Below are 21558 nucleotides of genomic sequence, written 5' to 3'. Positions count from 1 at the left end.
CCCGCGCCGATCTCGTCGCCAGTGCCACCATGGTGAGCCTCTTATTCTTATCTTCTTTTTAAAAAAAATTTCTTACTTGTATGATTTAGATAGATACTTGTATAATTTTCATACTTTTATTATTGTTTGCTATTATATAGTGCGTTAGTTTTGGTATCCGCCCCCGTCGGCCCTCGTCCTGTCTATGATTCGGATGTGGTATATATTATATTTTATAACTATTTGGTTCATTTATTGTTTATGACAATTATGCCGACCAACGTGACATAGATATTTTTATCTAGGAGGTATGTGAACTGGAAATTCCAACCGACCCTATTGTCGAGAGGTTAAATTTAGTTGAAGAATAAAACAATTACTTGAAGGAAAAATAAAAAATTGCTACCTTGGCTTGGTATCATTATGCCGTTCATACCGAGGCTTGGTATCATTATGCCGTTGAATCAATTGTTACTCTGGTCGCGATTATGATCACATTTGTTGCTGCATTGAAATGTTTTACATAGTTTCAATGTATGGTTTAATTAGATGATCTGGGGAACTATGTATGTAATTTGGTTTTAATGTGATGATGAACTTCTATTAATTTGGTCACTTATCTATTCATGATGTTCTGTAATCGTTTTTGACACACTTAATTATATATAATGAACGCAGATGAACCGGCAATGGATGTATGATTACAGACGCACCTATGAGTACATTAAGGGCGTGCATACACTAGTAGAAAACAGGGCTATGGTCCAGGCCGGGTCAGCCCATTAGTCCCGGTTCAGTGTAGAACCGGGACCAATGGGGGCATTGGTCCCGGTTCGTGAGCCCAGGGGGCCGGCCGGGCCACGTGGGCCATTGGTCCCGGTTCGTCTGGACCTTTTGGTCCCGGTTGGTGGGACGAACCGGGACCAATGGGCCTGGCTCCTGGCCCACCACCATTGGCCCCGGTTGGTGGCTTGAACCGGGACCAAAGGCTCCCCTTTAGTCCCGGTTTGTGCGACGAACCGGGACTAAAGGGTTCGCCCTCGTTGCACCTAGAGTTTAGTCCCACCTCGCCAAACGAAGGGCGCCCACACCTGCTTATGAGCCCGTCCCTCTCTGCGTTGTTGAGCTCCTCTCAAAGTGAAAATAGATGCACCTATAGAGGAAAATTGGATCTAAATTCATAAATAGAAATGAATTATGAATTTATGTTTAATTTTCTCTATAAGTGCATCTATGTTCACTAACAGAGAAGTTTTTATTTTTTGTGACCTAAAATAAAAAAGAAATCACTAAAAAACTATAAGTATTTAGTTCTAAGTAGAAATGAAAAAATAAATAGAAAAAAAAATGCTACAAGTATTTAGTTATAATTTTTGTGACCTAAAATAAAAAAGAAATCACTACAAAACAAAAAAAAGTGCCACCTACTATTAAATAGCAAGGAAAAAGATTGACTCAAAAATCAATTTTAACTATTCTACAAAGTGTTTTCACACAAATTTAGTAAACTAGTGATTCATAAACTAGTGATTCACACAAATTTCAAAGAATTCAAATTTTAACTATTCTAATTTGAAAACTAATGGCACTAGTAAAGTTAATCACAAACTTGAGATTCACACAAATTTCAAAGAATTTAAATTTTAACTATTCTAATTTGAAAACTAGTGGCACTAGCAAAGTTAATCACAAACTTGAGATTCACACAAATTTCAAAGAATTCAAATTTTAACTATTCTAATTTGAAAACTAGTGGCACTAGCAAAGTTAATCACAAACTTGAGATTCACACAAATTTCAAAGAATTCAAATTTTAACTATTCTAATTTGAAAACTAATGGCACTAGTAAAGTTAATCACAAACTTGAGATTCACACAAATTTCAAAGAATTCAAATTTTAACTATTCTAATTTGAAAACTAGTGGCACTAGCAAAGTTAATCACAAACTTGAGATTCACACAAATTTCAAAGAATTAAAATTTTAACTATTCTAATTTGAAAACTAATGGCACTAGTAAAGTTAATCACAAACTTGTACATAGTAAATATAATACACAAAGTGTTTTCACACAAATAGTAAAGTTATTCATAAACTAGTGATTCACACAAATCTTAAAATAAAAAAGAAAATGAATAATGCAGAAAACAAAACAAAAAATCTGGAAAAAAAATATATTAACAATAAGTATTTTGTTATAAGTAGAAAAAATAAATAAATAAAGCAACAAAGAATAAATTATCTAAGTATTTTCTGTTTAGAACATTATAAGCAAAAAGAAACTTTAATAGCAAAAAGAATTATCATAAATATTTTTCTGTTAGTAAAAAACCAAAAAACTAGTAAGTATTTTGCTGTTAGTAAAAAACAAAAAACTGGATTTTTTTTTTAAAATGCCGCCTACTGGGCCACCACAGCCTGCATACGACTAGAAACCCGCTATTTGGGCCAGGATGCAGGCCCACAGTAGGCCCAGTAGGCCCACAGGCACAGAGAGTGGATTTAGGCCCGTAAGCCTGCAGTAGAGAGGAGCTCGAAGTGGTCAGCTCCGCAGGGCTTATAAACCACTCCGAGCCCCTCTCGGCTAGCGAGGTGGGACTAAACATCCCAACGCACCGCGGCAGTTCCAGTACACGCCCTTTGGTCCCGGTTGGTGGCACCAACCGGGATGAAAGGGGTCCTTTCGTCCCGGTTCGTGGCACCAACCGGGACTAAAGGACGCCGCTTCCCGCCCTTTGCGCTGCCGAAAAGTGGCCTTTGGTCCCGGTTCGTGGCACAAACCGGGACGAAAGGGGTGCATTGGTCCCGGTTTGTGCCACGAACCGGGACCAATGGCTTTGCTATATAAGCAAAGACTTGGGAAATTTTCACATTTCCCTCGCAGTTACCCCCCTGCCTCCTCGCCGCCGACGCCGTGCCCCTCACCGTCGCCGTCCGCCGCCCTGCCGTCGCCCTCGACCGTGCTGTCGCCGTCGCCGCCCCGTGCCCCCCTGCCTCCTCGCCACCGACGCCGTGCCCCTCAATGTCGCCGTCCGCCGCCCCTGCCGTCTCCCCCGACCGCGCCGTCGCCGTCGCCGCCCCGTGCCCCCCTGCCTCCTCGCCGCCGACGCCGTGTCCCTCACCGTCGCCGTCCGCCGCCCGCGCCGTCGCCCCCGACCGCCCCGTGCCCCGTCGCCGTAAAGTATAGTTAATTATGTTGTATAGTTAGGATGTATAGTTAATTTAGATGTATAGTTAATTTAGTTGTACTTAATTTAGATGTATAGTTTAGATGCAAAAGTTAGAATTTTTTTTCTGTTCATACATTTTTTTGGTGATATTATTGTTGCATATGCAAAAGTTTGTGTGTTCATATATATGCAAATAATATGTCAATTTTTTCATAGAATTTTTATGATTTTTTTGTTGTAATTTTGTTCATAGAATTTTTATTTTGTTCATAGAATTTTTATTATTTTTTTCTGTTGTAATTTTGTTCATATTGTGTAGGAATCTGAACGTTATGTATGATCAAAGTCATTTATGTATATGTTCATATTTTGAAGAAAAAGAAGGAGAGAAAAAAGGAAAATAAGAAGAGGAAGAAGGAAAGAAGAAGAGGAGAGAAATAACAGGATAAATAAATAAGAAGATGAAAAAGAAGAAGAAAAAAAGAAGAGAAGAAGAAGGAATAGAGGAGAAGAAGAAGAATTCTTCTTGTTCTCCTATATTATTCCTTCTTCTTCTCCTTTTTTTTTCTTTTTTTTCTTCTCCTTTTCCTTTCTTCTTCTCCTCTTTTTTTCTTCTTCTTCCTCTTCTTATTTTTTGTTATCGGGTATGTCGTTGTCGACATACCCCCCCTCCCCGATAATTAACTTTTAGTAATTAGTACTACTTAGAAAGTGTTTAATGGAATTAGTTAGAACTAGGTAAACTTGTTTATTTTTAGTAAGTACTACATTATTCTATTTATAGTAAGTGCTTAGTAGTTGAACTAGTTGATTTAATGAAACTGGTTTATTTTACTATAGAAGTAGTTTATTTTTAGCAAGAAAATTAATAGAACTAGTTTATTTTGCGGTTTATTTTACTATAGAAGTAGTTTATTTTACTACTTTATTTTGTGATTTGAATTTTCTTATTGAATGCTCAAATTGGAGAGCACTATGCAAGGCATATGCATATGATTAGTTGAATAATGATGATCTAATTTAGTCTTTGAATTATGAACGTATAGGAAATTTCATCATCGGACGACGAAAGTCTCCCGGGGGAGTGCGACTGGTGCCACGACGATCGAGGTGAGTGCGACAGGCCTCACCTGGACGATGGTCGGCGCTTCAACATTAAGCTCGAGGAGACTTTCGAAGTTGAAACGGTACGCAACGACGACAAGTGTTTTTTTTTCATAATTAAGCATGACTTCAACTATTTCAACGTGTAATTTTCATCTTTTACAATTCGAGTATAGTTTATCCCATGCCATGGAAGACGCTATGTCTTGGAGAGGATGGATTTTGAAGACCATGAAAATTTTGAAACGAAGAAAATTCACCTAAGGACCCATCATGATGTGGATTTTGAAGTAAAGTTGTATAATGCTGAGAGCATAACTCATTTTGGTTGCAAAAATTGGGAAGCATTTTGCAAATTGTATGGTTTTGATGAGGGTATGCTTGTCACCATGGATCTTGGTGATCCTGAAATAGAGCAAGACAATATGGACATTTGGGTCCTTGTTGATACTCCTCCAGTTCTACCGATATGTGAGTTTCTCAAACATAGTTAATTATTAACTAATTTATATTGTTCATTTCAAAATAGTTGACAGCTTATTTCCATTGACAGCTTATTTTGAAGTATCAAAGAATGTGCAGAAGATGGTAGATAGAACTTACTACACCGATGGCTCTGAGTTAACTAACAAGGAGAAAACTCATCTGGTTGGATTTTGTAACGATCTTGAGAATTACAATATCTACAATCGAACTCCTCAACATTATGGTCAATACGTGCCACTAGTGCACGTGTTGAACTACGGTAACTACCATGGAGATACCCTGGTAAGTTTTTTTACTATTACGACATCCGTGCATCTTTTTGCATACTTCTAAAACTAGTACATCATTGCTAACTACGAAGTTATTACTATGTTTTTCAACAGCTTATCCCAGAGGATTGTGTGCCTCATTTGATGTATCAGAATGGCGGCAGCCTTCGTGTTTTGAACATATATCCAGGTCATCCTACGAATCTCAACTGTCCATACCGGATTTCTAAAAGAAGTGGAGACATGACAATCAAAGGATGGAAAAAATGTATGGACAGTCGTAAGGAGCTTCTTGGAAGCAAAAGGAAGCGAGGCGCAAGAATTGGAGACAGGATGATCTCCATTCTTCATAATGGAGAGTCAGGGTCTATATTGTTTTACGCTATTTTACCTTAAGTGTGTTTAGGTCCTACCTGATACTGATGATCATGTGCTAAGAACAATTATGTAGGGTTGGGTTCGATGACTATGAGGATGATGATCGTATGACTTATTATTAATAACGAGTAGAAGTTGTATGATGATGCTTGATTAATTAGTAGGACTTGTTATTATATATGATGATGTATGATGCGAGCATGCATGAGTTATTATATATATATCTACGGGTGAAATGAACATAGCAGTAGCGTAGGTAAACCAAGGATGAAGATATAAGAGAGGACACTTCTCTCTATTAGCTAGCTAATAACAACCTAAAAATAACCCCCTAAACCCCTAAAACAGCCACTTTTTTTTTAAAAAAAAGAAAAACCTCAGCTCCAGCCAGATGCTGACGCGTGGAACCCTATTGGTCCCGGTTTATGTCATCAACCGGGACCAAAGGCCCCCCTGCCTGGGCTGCCGGCACTGCCCACGTGGAGGCCCATCAGTCCCGGTTCTGGATTGAACCGGGACTAAAGGGTCGGGGCATTAGTACCGACACTTTAGTCCCGGTTCAGGAACCGGGACTCAAGGCCCTTACGAACCGGGACTATAGGCCCTTTTTCTATCAGTGATAATTTTCTCGAAGTGGCTGAGGCGAACAAGCAGAATGGTTTTTGTTGAGAAATAAAAATATGTGATCAATTATATGGGAGGGATGCCTCCCAGGAGGTGTCTGTTGGGGAAGAGGTGTCTCTCCAACGCACCCCTTCACCATGTATATAAGTGGGTCTCCCACATTGCAATGGAACTGGTGGATCATTTATGTCTCTCATTTATCTCCTTTCTTTGATAGCACAATACATTATCAGCACTTCGCTCTCCGTTGAGACCAAAAGGCCATCCGAGACGGGAGACTATCGGCAGCGCTTGCCTACAGGATCCAGTCACTATGAATGGATGTAGACAGATCCATTGCTTCTTGCCGGTCTTCATGCTCCACCCCTTGACGCAGACGAACTTGCATCGGCGCCGATGGCTGGCGCACGGCCCGCTACCGGCGTGAAGGGGCGCCAAGCCCTTGCGGCGGATCTCGACCTCAGCGCTGCTCCTTCCGGTGTAATTGCGTGAACCTTCGAAATCGATCGCTGATGCACTCCATTAGGACGTCCACGGCAAAGACGTCCATGCATCGGCATGCATGCATGTATCGCTACAGGGAAATCGATCAGGGAGACGTTAATTTATTTGTCTTTTTGTGATTAAGATCAACAATCTAACGATTGTGTTCTCACTACGTGAATCTCTTCATTGAATCGGATAGACACAGGAAGAATAGATCAATCGTGTGAAGAGAAACAGGGCAGGCGCTAGACCAGCGCAGCGGCGTGGCCAATGGCACAGCATGGCTGAGGCCGACCACGTGCTCCATGGTTGCCTGCTCGCAGCGTACATTGGTGACGACTGGATCACAAGGCCTCACCGCCAGCGCCGAACTTGCCGGGGACTGCGAATCCCAGCGTGGAGGCATCCATGGCCCAGGGCGTCATACCGACGGAGGCGGTGCTTAGTGTGGATGCAGCCCTCCGCTGTTGTGCGGCTTCGTCCGGCAGGGCCGAACCATCCCGGACGGCAATGGCGGTTATTACTCTCACAAGGGGAATTGGTAACCACACAAGGTGAGGAAGAGAAATTATACCTTTTTGGCGATTCTGCAAATCAGTCACTGATTCTATGCAAATCGTGGACAAGTCCTGGCAATTATTATTTTTTGATCAGCCCATAGGCTTATCTGAACTTACTACTAAGCCCTCAGGCTTATAAAATTAGAAATGAGCCATCAGGCTCATGGGACTTTGTAGTTTAGCCATTGGGCTTGCTATTTTCAACACTCTAACCGTAAGGTTATTGTTATTTGCGTTTTATGCCCAAGGCTTCAGAGCAAATATACATAATAGACCAGTGGGTCTTGCTGAATTACATAATAATTGATTATGCATCATTTTACATCATGTAAAATGACCGTTTGAGACCCTAAGTCCTCATATATGTTGCACAAGTATGTCTATACTTTTGCATTTATTTGTATTACATGAGTAATACTGTTGCAAAGCAATATGTTGATTCCATTATTCGCATAGACTATGGAACTCACTTGCAAATTTGGGAAACGTAAGGTAGTGAAGTGTATGAAACTGCCTCACTATGTCAATTTGACATTTGTCACAAGGAAATGGACAAATGCTATCTACTGCATAACTGCAGATTATTCACCGTTATTGTGAGGCCTATATTATGTCATTCCGACATAATGACTACCTTCAATTTTACACACAACTTATGGATTGCATTATGGAACAAATTAATTCCGTTCACAACTATGAGGTCTACATCACCATGTGATGTTTACCTTCAATGTTCTTTTAATTAGCACAAGGTTGTGAGATGCTCCATAAGAGTGAGATCTACACTACTTAGTGATTATCTCCATGTGTTTAGAGTAAAAGTGAAGGCACAAAACTTATGACATAGCCATTATGAGGCCTACACTGTTGGTGCCTACCTTCATGATATTTTTCCAAATACTTGTCAATTTCATAGCATTTGTTATTGGTTGTGACTATAGTGTCACATACTCCATCAGGAGATGAATCCAAGGCATTGGTGACTATGCTGCATATTATGCTATGAAGAGAATTATGCAAAACACTTGCATATTTTGGTGATTACCTTCCATGCATACACAACTTATGGGACGCCATCATAGCTATGAATTAAGTTTCATGCACAGCTGAGAGGTTCACACCATTTTATGGTGATTACCTTCATGTGTTATAAATAAACATAAGGTTGTGGAGGCTAGGATCAATGGGAATTGTCCATAAGAGTGAGGCACCACTAGGTGGTCGACTACCTCTTTGTGTTTTTAAGAAATTAAAGGTCTGTCCCTTTTGAGGTGACTAACTTTACTTGGAAGATCCACACCACACTGTGGTGTAATTCTGTAAGGCTTGCCCTATGGGTCACTAAGAATCACCATCACCATGATTATGCTTAGCCATAGCATTTTCATCCTATTTAATTTACTGAAGGTAAATTAGTGCATAAGAATTTCATGCAACATATGGCTGACCTTTTTGGAAACGAAATGCGATGAGATGACATTTGGTGGGAGTAACTATTTAAGATGGGTCATGGACATTAAAGATTTTTTCGACCTGGAGCTTTGTTTCCACAGAAACTCCACCTGCAGAAAATGTCATGGCTAGCTAAGAATATGCATATTTGCATATATATATATATATATATATATATATATATATATATATATCCATTTTCCCTTAGAGCCTTCATTGAGGCGAGATATACTGTTATAAGCATCACATGAATGATTATTCACTCATAGTCAGGACTTCGAGTCCATTGAGCCTTATAATTCTGTTGTCTATAAATCAACACTATGTTGAGATTATGTGATAAGGTGACTCCAGATGCATATCTGACTATAAGTCCTTACTGCACTTTACATTCTCCTATGATGGTAAATGAAATACCATCTTTATTTCAGGGTAAACATATGATGAACTTCTTGTGAAGAATCAACTGGTAACCCTAACGGGTGCTATATCATTACCTGAAATTTGTGCTACTGCTTACAGTACTAAGCAATTTTGTGGTTAGAAAACCACAAGGAGTTGAATGTAAAGTAAAGGAAAAATGACAAGCAGAAATAGAGTGTATATCTCAAAAGGGAATGGATCATTTAAGCTAAATTATCATAATGACAACTTTCAAGTTTGTCAAAGTGGTGATTGTACGAAATGTCGTACCAATCATTCCCAATTGGTCAAGTATTGGGTTGAATCATATCACCGACCCACTAGAGGAAAATGATTTTAACGGGATAAGTTTGAAGTTCTACTTCAAAAGGAAACAACCGGAAAATGTCCTGGCATGGTAGAAGGAGAATGGACTCCTCTATATTGCTGATATGCTTGTGGAATGATATTCCAAAGATATTTTGGAGATCTCATGTAGTCTCCTAGTTATCCCTAAATATCATTAGCCTATAATTGTACTACTACATGTAGTATAAATTGCAACATCTTGTCCCTCGGACATGATAGTTGAGATAATTGAGTGTATGAATCAGTTCATACTCAATCTTGTTGCATACACAATAATTTTTCCTCCTATATCATCATGGTACTGGATGATTAGAGAAATTATTGACAATTCTGTTGGCCACTACTTGACAAGTTGCAATATTCCTAACAATTATCAAATTGTTTTGTGCACTGCATGTGACATTGGGGAATTAATTTTAAGGCACTCTCACCTTAAAATTTGAAATGAGCCAGCCAATACTCTTGATTGTATTCAAGAGTATGTTTGGATTATTTAACCATTATCTGGTTTATGATGGTACTTCATGCTGTTCATAGACGCATCTAGAAGATGGTCTTAGATGTGTATCATCTATACAAAACCATGTGTTTACTGAATTAGTTGCTCAACTTGACGAATTTAGAGCAAATTATCCTAATGCGGGATAATTCCATTGGAATGCAAATATCGTTGAAGTTGATTTGCGAGCATTCAATGGCTATATTCAGTAGTATATAGTACATAACCAAAATGGTTTGGCTTGATCTCTTATGAAAGAGATTCAATATTGCTTGGCCAATGTTGCAGAATTATGATTTACTAACATTTTTTTGATGGTAATATGCAGTCTCATAGTCCGCATATTTGGTCTAAATAAGATTAAATGATACCGCACCCCCTGCAGTTTGTACGTGGAAATAAGTGAAGTATTTCCCATCTGCGGTAATTCGGTTGCATACCGATATCACCACCCCAACGTATATCATGGGCCTTCTCAAATGGTTGGGATCTATATGATCGTCAATCCGTCAAATACCTTAACCCTATGAAGGGAGTTATTTGTAGCCCATACGTTGATTGCTTTTGCAATAAGAACATTTTCTGGCATTAGGGGGAGATGAGTACCACAAAGAATGCCAGGAAATGGATAAGAAATGTCGTAGACATTTTGTCCACGTACTTCAGAATTTGAACTAGTAGTTCAGGTTATGAGAAATTTGCAGCATATTGCAAATAATCTGCCAAGTATATTTACTGATGACAAAGATGTCACTATGGTCATGCACCAGAACGAGTGGAGGTACCTAATAAACCACTCGTCTCCCTAGATGAGAGCAAGAGGGGGAGAATTCTGATCGCATGAGATTAAGTTCTCAAGTGTTTCAGCGGAAACAGAGGAGATTGACCCCTCGATCAGTAAATAAGATTCAACCACGGGTTGAATGACACCTGACGGATGCGCGACATCCAAAGTCCAACACATATGTGCACAGATTTTTTAGGTGTTAGGACATCGAAACACCTTGACTCCGTTGTGGGAAATCACAAGGAGTTAAGAGGCGTAATAAGAATTCTACAATGATATTGATTCAGGAGAATCGTATATGAGAAAGTCTACATATGTCGACAGAAAATTCTTCTCGAGAATTTCTAGAATCCTTTTGTGCCCTGAACCAAATCCATGGATAGTGTTGTTGCACTTATATTGGTTCAAATGAAAGGAAGCAATTAAGGAAGATTGGCACTCGGGCATCAAAAAGAGAGGTATTTACCATTGTATAACCTGCTCCTCGTAAGTATCTTCCAGAGGGAAGAGAAGTGAATTTTTGTTTGGAAACAAAAATAAATGAGGTGGTGAGAAAGCGAGGCTTGTAGCACAAGGGTTTTTCGCAGAGACCCGACATCAATTATGATGTAGCATACCTTCTTGGTATGAGTGGAATTATGTTTCAATACTGAATGTCAATGGCAGTACAGATCCATATGGTTGATGTATGTAATGTATACATACTCCCAAGGGTCAATTAGTTTGGATGTATATATTGAAGTCATTGAATGACTTAATATTCTGAATCCAAAGTTAAGTCACGACATGCATGTGTGGAACATCTGAAGTCATTCTATGACTTGAAGTAGTCGGAGAATTGTGTGGTGCAACTGACTAAGTGAGTTATTCCTTGACAAGGATTACTCTCATACTAATGATTGTTGACGTGTATTCATGAAGAAATCCTGGATTGGATTTTACATCACCTTAATTTGTGGTGTCGATGATCTTATCATCAAAGTTGATATAAGACATGAAATACACACAATCATGTTAAGATGGATATTTGGGTGAAACCAAATTATGCTAAGTTTATGACTTGAGCATATCCCTCTAAGATATCAGTCTTCATACATCCAGAAGTATTGGAGATGTTCAATATGGATATATTATATCATAGAAGGTCATATTATACCTAATATGGGATACAAATCCTTGAGACATAGGGGAGATGGTGAAGTGATAGTTGGACATGAAGTACCATACCTGAATACCATTGAAGCACTCATATATCTTGCAAAATATGTCAGGCCTCACACTATAGTTTTTCGCAATTTATTGAGAGTGCAATTCCCCGAAAGGTACAAGTTTTGTGTAAGGAATATCCTTGGATATATCCAGGGCACAAAGGGTCTTGATCAATTCCATCCAGAAAATCAAGATGGGGCCATGGTTTGATATATTGATAGTGGCTAATTATTTGATCTCACAATGCCATATCAAATACTGGGTTTGCTGGAAGAGTATTTTGAGGGAAGTCTTCATAATAGACTCTAAACGAGTCCTTCCAGTGATCATTCTATTTTATTCTAAGCATCACAAAATGTGGATGACTTCATGGAATGATTGGCCACATGTGAAATCATGTGGAGATTATCATTATCTACCAAGATAATGTCACTTGTATTTTTTACGGGTTAAATTTATCCTCATGGGTTACAAGAATGTAAGAGGGTAATTTGCAAACAAAGTATTGTGATATTCACAATATCTCTACCAATGTTAATATTCCAGAACTAGGTTCCTGGAATTGGTATGAGATAACCTTGAGGTTTGCAAAGTTCAGGGGGAGTAAAATCCCAAGTTATAACCCGTTGGTGATCCTCAGATCACTCATATTGTACGCTTTTTCCCTTCATGCGTTTTCCATGATGGTTTCTCATATAAGGTTTTTAATGAGACAATATAAATACAAGTGCGGATATGTGTCATATTGGTTTCTCCTTATATTTTTCCCACCGGGTTTTAAAGGAGTTTTCGATGGCATATTATTATAAGGTTTCTCCTCAATTTTTCCCACAGGGTTTTTGGAGGAGTTTTCAGTTTGCAATATACATATGACGTATTGATCAAGGGGTAGTGTTGAGAAATAAAAATATGTGTTCAATTGTATGGGAGGGATGCCTCCCAGGAGGTGTCTGTTGGGGAAGAGGTGTCTCCCTAACACACCCCTTCACCATGTATATAAGTGGGTCTCCCACATTGCAATGGAACTGGTGGATCATTTGTGTCTCTCATTTGTCTCCTTTACTTTGATAGCACAATAGTTTTATGTGTTTTCCATGCCCTATATGTGGGAATACGAAGTCTTACTTTGTCCGGAAAATCCTTCACAGCCACCTGCTTTATAAGGGTTTCATGCCACACTATAATGTTTGGACCAAGCACAAAGAAAGAGGGGTTATGATGGAAGACAACGAAGAAGAAGAGCTTGATGACAACTATGTGCCCCCTGAATATGGTGATGCTGCAACGGTGGAAGCGGAGGATCAAGAGGAACCAGATGATGTGCCCAATGATGATCTTCGCCGGGTCATTGTTGATGCAAAGAGACAGTGCGAAAGTCAAAAGGAGAAGCTGAAGTTCGATCGCATGTTAGAGGATGACAAAAAAGGATTGTACCCCAATTGCGAAGATGGCAACACAAAGCTCGGTACCATACTGGAATTGCTGAAGTGGAAGGCAGAAATGGTGTGCCTGACAAAGGATTTGAGAAGCTACTGAAAATATTGAAGAAGAAGCTTCCAAAGGATGACGAATTGCCTGATAGTACATAAGCAGCAAAGAAGGTTGCATGCCCTCTAGGATTGGAGGTGCAGAAGATACATGCATGCCCTAAGGACTGCATCCTCTACCGTGGTGTGTACGAGGATTTGAACACATGCCCCGTATGCGGTGCATTGCGGTATAAGATCAGACGAGATAACCCTGGTGATGTTAACTGCGAGCGCCCCATGAAGAGGCTTCCTGCCAAGGTGATGTGGTTTACTCCTATAATACCACGATTGAAATGTCTGTTCAAAAACAAAGAGCATGCCAAGTTGATGCAATGGCACAGAGAGGACCGTAAAAAAGACGGGAAGTTGAGAGCACCCGCTGATGGGTCGCAGTGGAGAAAAATCAAGAGAAAGTACTGGAAGGAGTTTGCAGGTGACGCAAGAAACGTATGGTTTGGTTTAAGCGCGGATGGCATTAATCCTTTTGGGGAGCGGAGCAGCAATCACAACACCTGGCCCGTGACTCTATGTATCCATTACCTTCCTCCTTGGCTGTGCATGAAGCGGAAGTTCATTATGATGCCAGTTCTCATCCAAGGCCCTAAGCAACCCGGCAACGAGATTGATGTGTACCTAAGGCCATTAGTGAAGAACTTTTACAGCTGTGGAATGAAAAAGGTGTACGTGCGTGGGATGAGCACAGACAGGAGGAATTTGACCTGCATGCGTTGTTGTTTGTAACCATCAATGATTGGCCTGCTCTCAGTAACCTTTCAGGACAGACAAACAAGGGATACCACGCATGCACACACTGTTTAGATGACACCGAAAGTATATACCTGGACAAATGCAGGAAGAATGTGTACCTGGGGCATCGTCGATTTCTTTCGACCAACCATCAATGTCGAAAGAAAGGGAAGCATTTCAAAGGCGAGGCAGTTCACCGGAAGAATCCCGCCATGCGTACCAGTGATCACGTACTTGCTATGGTCAATGATTTACATGTAATCTTTGGAAAGGGTCCCGGCGGACTATCTGTTTCGAATGATGCTGAGGGACGCGCACCCATGTGGAAGAAGAAATCTATATTTCGGGACCTACCCTACTGGAAAGATCTAGAGGTCCTCTCTTCAATCGACGTGATGCACGTGACGAAGAATCTTTGCGTGAACCTGCTAGGCTTCTTGGGCACGAAAAAGACGGCATGCCTCCAAAGCAGTATGAAGGTCCTGCCAGCTACGCTCTTACCAAAGAAGATAAGAAAATCTTCTTTGAATGCCTGCTCCGTATGAAGGTCCCGTATGGATTCTCGTCGAATATAAAGGGAATAATAAATATCCTAGATAAAAGGTTCCAGAACCTAAAGTCTCATGACTGCCACGTGATTATGACACAACTGCTTCCGGTTGCATTGAGGGGGCTTCTAACGGAAAATGTTTGATTAGCCATTGTGAAGCTATGTGCATTCCTCAATGCAATCTCTCTGAAGGTGATCGATCCAGAAATCCTACCAAGGTTAAGGAGTGATGTGGCCCAATGTCTTGTTAGTTTCGAGCTCACCATCCTTCTTCAATATCATGACGCATGTCCTAGTTCATCTAGTTGACGAGATTGTCGTTCTGGGCCCCGTATTTCTACACAATATGTTCCCCTTTGAGAGGTTCATGGGAGTCCTAAAGAAATATGTCTGTAACCGTGCTAGGCCAGAAGGAAGCATCTCCATGGGCCATCAAACAGAGGATGTTGTTGTGTTTTGTGTTGACTTCATTCCTGTCCTTAAGAAGATTGGTCTACCTCAATCGCGGTATGAGGGGAGACTAACTGGAAAAGGCACGCTAGGAGGGGACTCAATAATGTGTAGGGACGGGCATTCTTGGTCTCAAGCACACTACACAGTTCTACAGAACTCTACCTTGGTGACCCCGTATGTCGATGAACACAAGAATATGCTGCGCTCCAAACACCCGGAGCAGTGTGACGAATGGATTACATGTGAACACATCAGGACTTTCGGCAGTTGGTTGGAAACACGTCTCAGATGTGACACCACTGTTTCTGATGAGCTGTACTCGTTGTCCAGGGGACCATCTTCGACTGTATTGACTTACAAAGATACGAGATAAATGGGAATACATTTTACACGATCGCCCAAGATCAAAAGAGCACCAACCAAAACAGTGGTGTCCGCTTTGATGTAGCAACCAAGAGGGGAAAGGACACATATGATGGTTACATAGTGAACATATGGGAACTTGACTACGGACATGATTTTAAGGTGCCTTTGTTTCAGTGCAAATGGGTCAATCTGTTAGGAGGCGGGGTACAGGTAGATCCACAGTACGAAATGACTACAGTGGATCCGAACAATCTTGGGTACACAGACGAAACATTCGTCCTAGCCAATGATGTGGCGCGGGTTTTCTATGTGAAGGACATGTGTACCAAACCGAGAAAAAGAAATGATAAGGAAGCGAATACATCATACGATGAGCCAAAGCGCCACATAGTTCTTTCAGGAAAAAGAGACATCATGGGATTGGAGGGCAAGACAGACATGTGTGAATATTATGAAAAGTTTCATGAAATTCCCCCCTTCAAAGTCAAGGCTGACCCAAGCACCCTGTTAAAACGATGAAGATTATCCATGGTTACGGCGCAATAAACAAAGGACACAAGCGAAGAAAAAGTAAAGACTTTCTCTCCACAACTATTATGATGATGCCTTTGATATAGAATATCACTGCAGTTACATGTGAAGAAATGAAATGCCTTTTGTAACAGATGAGTTTTCGTCTGAAACCCTGATACTTCGAAAGAGATTGTGCATTTTGTACACAAAGTGCATCCAGTTTTTTCCGTAACCCTCTCAACTTTTAAGCACATGCTCTGTGGGTGAAGTGATGAAACAATGCCAACTTTCAACCTTTTCAAAGTTCTTTTGTAGTGCTTTTCAATTTTAGAGTCTTATAGCTCATAAAAATTAGTAAATGCATGAAAAATAACAAATGAAGTCGGAAAGGGTTGAAAATTGATGATGTGTCTTTGAATGGTGCATTTTGAACACAAAAAGTCTGGAGTTCAAATAATTTCAAAAAAATGAAATCCCTTTGTAACAGATGAGTTTTCGTCCGAAACCCTCATACTTCGAAAGAGATTGTCCATTTTGTACACGAAGTGCATCCAGTTTTTGCCGTAACCCTCTCAACTTTTTAGCACATGCTATGTGGGTGAAATGATGATACCATGCCAACTTTTAACCTTTTCAGAGTTTATTTGCAGTGCTTTTCAATTTCAGGGTCATATAGCTCTAAAAAATTAATAAATGCATGAAAAATAACTAATGAAGTCAGAAAGGGTTGAAAATTGATGATTTGGCTTTGAATGGTGAATTTTGAACACACAAAAAGTCTAGAGTTCAAATAAGTTAAAAAATGAAATCCCTTTGTAACATATGAGTTTTCGTCTGAAACCCTGATATTTCGAAAGAGATTGTCCATTTTGTAAACGAAGTGCATCCAGTTTTTGCCGTAACCCTCTCAACTTTTTAGCACATGCTATGTGGGTGAAATGATGATACCATGCCAACTTTCAACCTCTTCAGAGTTCATTTGAAGTGTTTTCAATTTCAGGGTCATTTAGCTAAAGAATGAACTAATATAAAAAAGAATGAACTAGAAAACTTTTATGAAACTTGCTACCTCTTGAGCACTGTGTTGGTTTTCCCTTGAAGAGGAAAGGGTGATGCAGCAAAGTAGCGTAAGTATTTTCCTCAGTTTTTGAGAACCAAGGTATCAATCTATAGTAGGAGGCTACACGCAAATCCCTCGTACATGCGCAAACAAATAAGAACCTTGCAACCAACGCGATAAAGGGGTTGTTAATCCCTTCACAACCACTTCCAAAAGTGAGATCTGATAGAGATAATAAGATAAATATTTTTGGTATTTTTGTTATATAGATTGGAAAGTAAAGATTGCAAAATAAAATAGATCTGAAACTTATATGATGGAAGATAGACCTGGCGGCCATAGGTTTCACTAGTGGCTTCTCTCAAGAGAGCGTAAATATGACGGTGGGCGAACAAATTACTGTCGAGCTATTCATAGAAAAGTGCATAGTTATGAGAATATCTAGGCATGATCATGTATATAGGCATCACGTCCGCGACAAGTAGACCGAAATGATTCTGCATCTACTACTATTACTCCACACACCGACTGCTATCCAGCATGCATCTAGAGTATTAAGTTCATAAGAACAGAGTAACACATTAGGCAAGATGACATGATGTAGAGGGATAAACTCAAGCAATATGATATAAACCCCATCTTTTTATCCTCGATGGCAACAATACAATACGTGCCTTGCTGCCCCTGCTGTCACTGTGAAAGGACACCGCAAGATTGAACCCAAAGCTAAGCACTTCTCCCATTGCAAGAAAGATCAATCTAGTAGGCCAAACCAAACTGATAATTCGAAGAGACTTGCAAAGATAACAAATCATACATAAAATAATTCAGAGTAGATTCAAATATTGTTCATAGATAATCTTGATCATAAACCCACAATTCATCGAATCTCGACAAACACACCTCAAAAGATTTACATCGGATAGATCTCCAAGAAGATCGAGGAGAACTTTGTATTGAGATCCAAAGAGAGAGAAGAAGCTATTTAGATAATAACTATGGACCCGAAGGTCTGTGGTAAACTACTCACACATCATCGGAGAGGATATGGTGTTGATGTAGAAGCCCTCCGTGATCGATTCCCCCTCCGGCGGAGTGCCGGAAAAGGCCCCAAGATGGGATCTCACGGGTATAGAAGGTTGCGGCGGTGGAAATAGGGTTTCGTCGTGCTCTCGGATGTTTTCGGGGTATATGAGTATATAAAGGCAAAAGAAGTCGGTTGGGGGAGCCACGAGGGGCCCAACAGGGGGGGCGCCTACCCCACCTAGGCGCGCCTCCCTACCTCGTCGCCGCCTCGTTGCTTCCTTCACATCCACTCCAAGTCTCCTGGATTGCGTTTGTTCCAAAAATCACTCTCCCGAAGGTTTTATTCCGTTTGGATTCTGTTTGATATTCCTTTTCTGCGAAACACTGAAATAGGAAAAAAAACAACAATTTGGACTGGGCCTCCGGTTAGTATGTTAGTGCCAAAAATAATATAAAAGTGTATAATAAAGGCCATTAAACATCCAAAACAGATAATATAATAGCATGGAACAATCAAAAATTATAGATACGTTGGAGACATATCAAAACTCTAATAGCAAAAATAATGATCTAAAAAATGAACTAGAAAACTTTAATGAAACTCTAATAGCAAAAAGAATCAACTAAAAAGATTTTATAAACTTCTAGTATTATTGAAACTAAAATTATATAAAATTTATGCAACAAAAATTATCAAAGTATTTTTTTCAAAACATTTATAGCAAAAATAATTTTCATAAAGAATTTTTTGTTTGAAACTTTAATAGCAAACTAAAATAACAAAATCTAATTTTGATAAAAATAGACATTTCAAATAACCTAAAAATTACCAAATTGAATATAATGATAAAACACAGCCATGGGCCAGGATCAGGCCCGCAGAATGCCCAGTAGGGCCCACAGGCAGCGTAGTGTTAGATTAGGCCCGTAAGCCTGCATTTGAGAGGAGCTCGAGAGGGAAACCGCAGTGGGGCTTATAAACCACTCCGAGCTCCTCTCAACTAGCGAGGTGAGACTAAATTTTTTGCTGTGGGCAGCGCATGGCCTTTGGTCCCGGTTGGTGGCACCAACCAGGACGAAAGGGGTGCATTGGTCACGGTTCGTGGGACCAACCGGGACCAATGCCCACCTTTAGTCCCGATTGGTGCCACCAACCGGGACCAAAGGTCCCTGTTTCCCGCCATTTGGCCTGCTGAAAAGAGACCTTTGGTCCCGGTTGGTGGCACCAACCAGGACTAAAGGGGTGTATTTGTCCCGGTTGGTGCCGCGAACCGGGACCAATTCTTAGTCTATAAGCAACACTTGTGAAAATTTCGTTTCAGTTCTTCGATCCCTCCGACGACGCCGCCAGGCTGCCCCTCAGCCCCGCCCCTGCCACCGACGCCGTCGCCGCGCCCCTGCGTTCGACGCCGTCTCCGCGCGCGCCCCTACCCCGACGTCGTCGCCGCGCCGCCCCTGCCCGACCCGAGCCCTCGACGATATGCTCGACCCCGTCACCAGCCCCGCGCCGTCACCGCCCCGGTCCGCGCCGCCCCGCGCTACGGTCCAGCCGGCCTCCTTGTCCGATCCTCCTTGTTCATATATGCATTTTTTCATATAATTTTGTTAGATGATGTTGATCATAGATATGATGATGTTGATGATACATGATGTATGCTTTTTTTGTTCATATAATTTTTTTTGTTCATATGATGATTTTATTCGTATATGTATTTATTTTTTTGTTCATATGCTGATTTTTTTTCATATGTATGCTTTTTTTGTTCATATGATAGATGATGGTTGATTTAGTGCATTTTAGGTTAGTTGTAATGTTAGTGCATTTTAGGTTAGTGGAGAGGAAACAGGAAAAAAAGGAAAAAGAAGAAAAAGGAAGAAGGAAGAAGGAAGAAGAAGAAAAAGAAGGAGAGGAAAAAGGAAAATAAGAAGAGGAAGAAGGAGAAGAAGAAGGAGAATAAGAGGAGAGGAAGAAGAGGAGAAATAAATAAGAAGAGGAAAAAGAAGAAGAAAAAAGAAGATAAGAAGAAGGAATAGAGGAGAAGAAGAAAAAAATAGAATAATATATATTCTATTTTTTCTTCTTCTCTTCTTTTTTATGTTTTTCTTCTTCTTCTCCTCTATTCCTTCTTCTTCTTTTCTTTTTATTTTTCTTCTTCTTCATCTTCTTATTTTTGATCGGGTATGTCGTTGTCGATATACCCCCTCCCCGATAACTTCGACATGAGGGGGGGGGTCGATATACCCCCGGCCTCCCCGATAACATTTTTTTCCATGTATGTATGTCGTCGTTGTCGATATACCCCCTCCCCGATAACTTCAACATGAGGGGGGTCGATATACCCCCTCCCCGATAACATTATTTTTCTAAGTTACTAATTAAGGTAAAATGTTTCTATCGTAAAAAAATAAGAAGAGGAAGAAGAAGAAAAAAAGAGGAGAAGAAGAAGGAATAGGGGAGAAGAATAAAAAATAGAAGAAGAAAAAAAAGAGGAGAAGAACTTATTTTTTATCAGGAATGAGGGTGTCGAGGATAGCCGAGCGGTCGAGGGTCGGGAACTAGGGTAGAGGGTAGAGGGTCGCTGAGGGGTGTTGAGGTTCGTCGAGGGATCGAGGGTCGAGGGTCGAGGATCGCCGAGGGGTAGAGAGGGTGACGTCGATCAACCCCCTCCTGCTCGACCAACTCTCGAGGACACCCATACCCTAGAAAAGAAACTTTGTCGGTCTCACCCCCTCCCGCCCGTACCCGAAAAACTCTCTCGAGATTTATCAAGAATACCCCCATTATGGATGTGCATAATTAAGTTGATCCATATTTTTCCTGATCTCATCTACCATTCTATATGTGCATGTTCTCTTGTGTCAAAGTATTGAAGAAATCCATGCTTTCATAATTAGCCGGAAGTAACAGGCGCATGGTGGTATGAAGCTATCCAAAATTATTTTGGAACGGGGTCCTGATAGGATAATTCACTTTTTGGTATGAAGTTCAGCAAAGGCCTTCCAAATAGCGATATTCGAAATACTCTTGCTGAACTTCGTACCAAAAAGCGAATTATCCTATGAGGACTCCGTTCCAAAATAATTTTGGAGAGCTTCATACCATCATGCGCCTGTTACTTACGGCTAATGATGAAGCCATGGTTTTCTTGAATCCTTTGACCTAGACAATGTGACATATAGAAGGGTAGATGAGATCAGGAAAAATAGGGACCATTTTCTGCACATCCAGAATGGCGCCATTTTGTTAAATCCCTTGTTTGACATTCATGAAAGAGGCGGTCCGGACATCAGACATTCATGAGAGAACTCCGGTAACTCTTCAACATGAGGGGGGACATCGATCAACCCCCTCTCGCCTGACCAAACCCTAAAAGCATCGAGGCCACCCAAAACCCTAGAAACGTTGTCGAGGCCACCCCAAACCATAGAAGCGTCGAGCTAGCTAGATCTATATTTGTCACAAATATATCCATCTGTCATGTTTGTACATTAATTGCCAGGTTGTAATATTTACAGAAACTATGGAGCACCGAGACTTGC

At 40.5% G+C, this 21558-nt stretch overlaps 1 long non-coding RNA gene across 1 annotated transcript; it reads left to right on the top strand.

Annotated features, from left to right (window-relative positions):
- Positions 1–4888: 4888 nt before the first annotated feature.
- On the top strand, positions 4889–5543 carry LOC147962998 (uncharacterized). Its single transcript, XR_015607516.1, has 2 exons — positions 4889–5021; positions 5123–5543. It is a non-coding gene; the product is annotated as an uncharacterized LOC147962998 (long non-coding RNA).
- Positions 5544–21558: the final 16015 nt, after the last annotated feature.

Source organism: Triticum urartu, chromosome 6A (assembly GCF_056163025.1).
Source record: "Triticum urartu cultivar PI428250 chromosome 6A, HENAU_Tu73, whole genome shotgun sequence".
NCBI lineage: Eukaryota > Viridiplantae > Streptophyta > Magnoliopsida > Poales > Poaceae > Triticum > Triticum urartu.
This window is presented reverse-complemented; position numbering and strand designations above follow the sequence as displayed.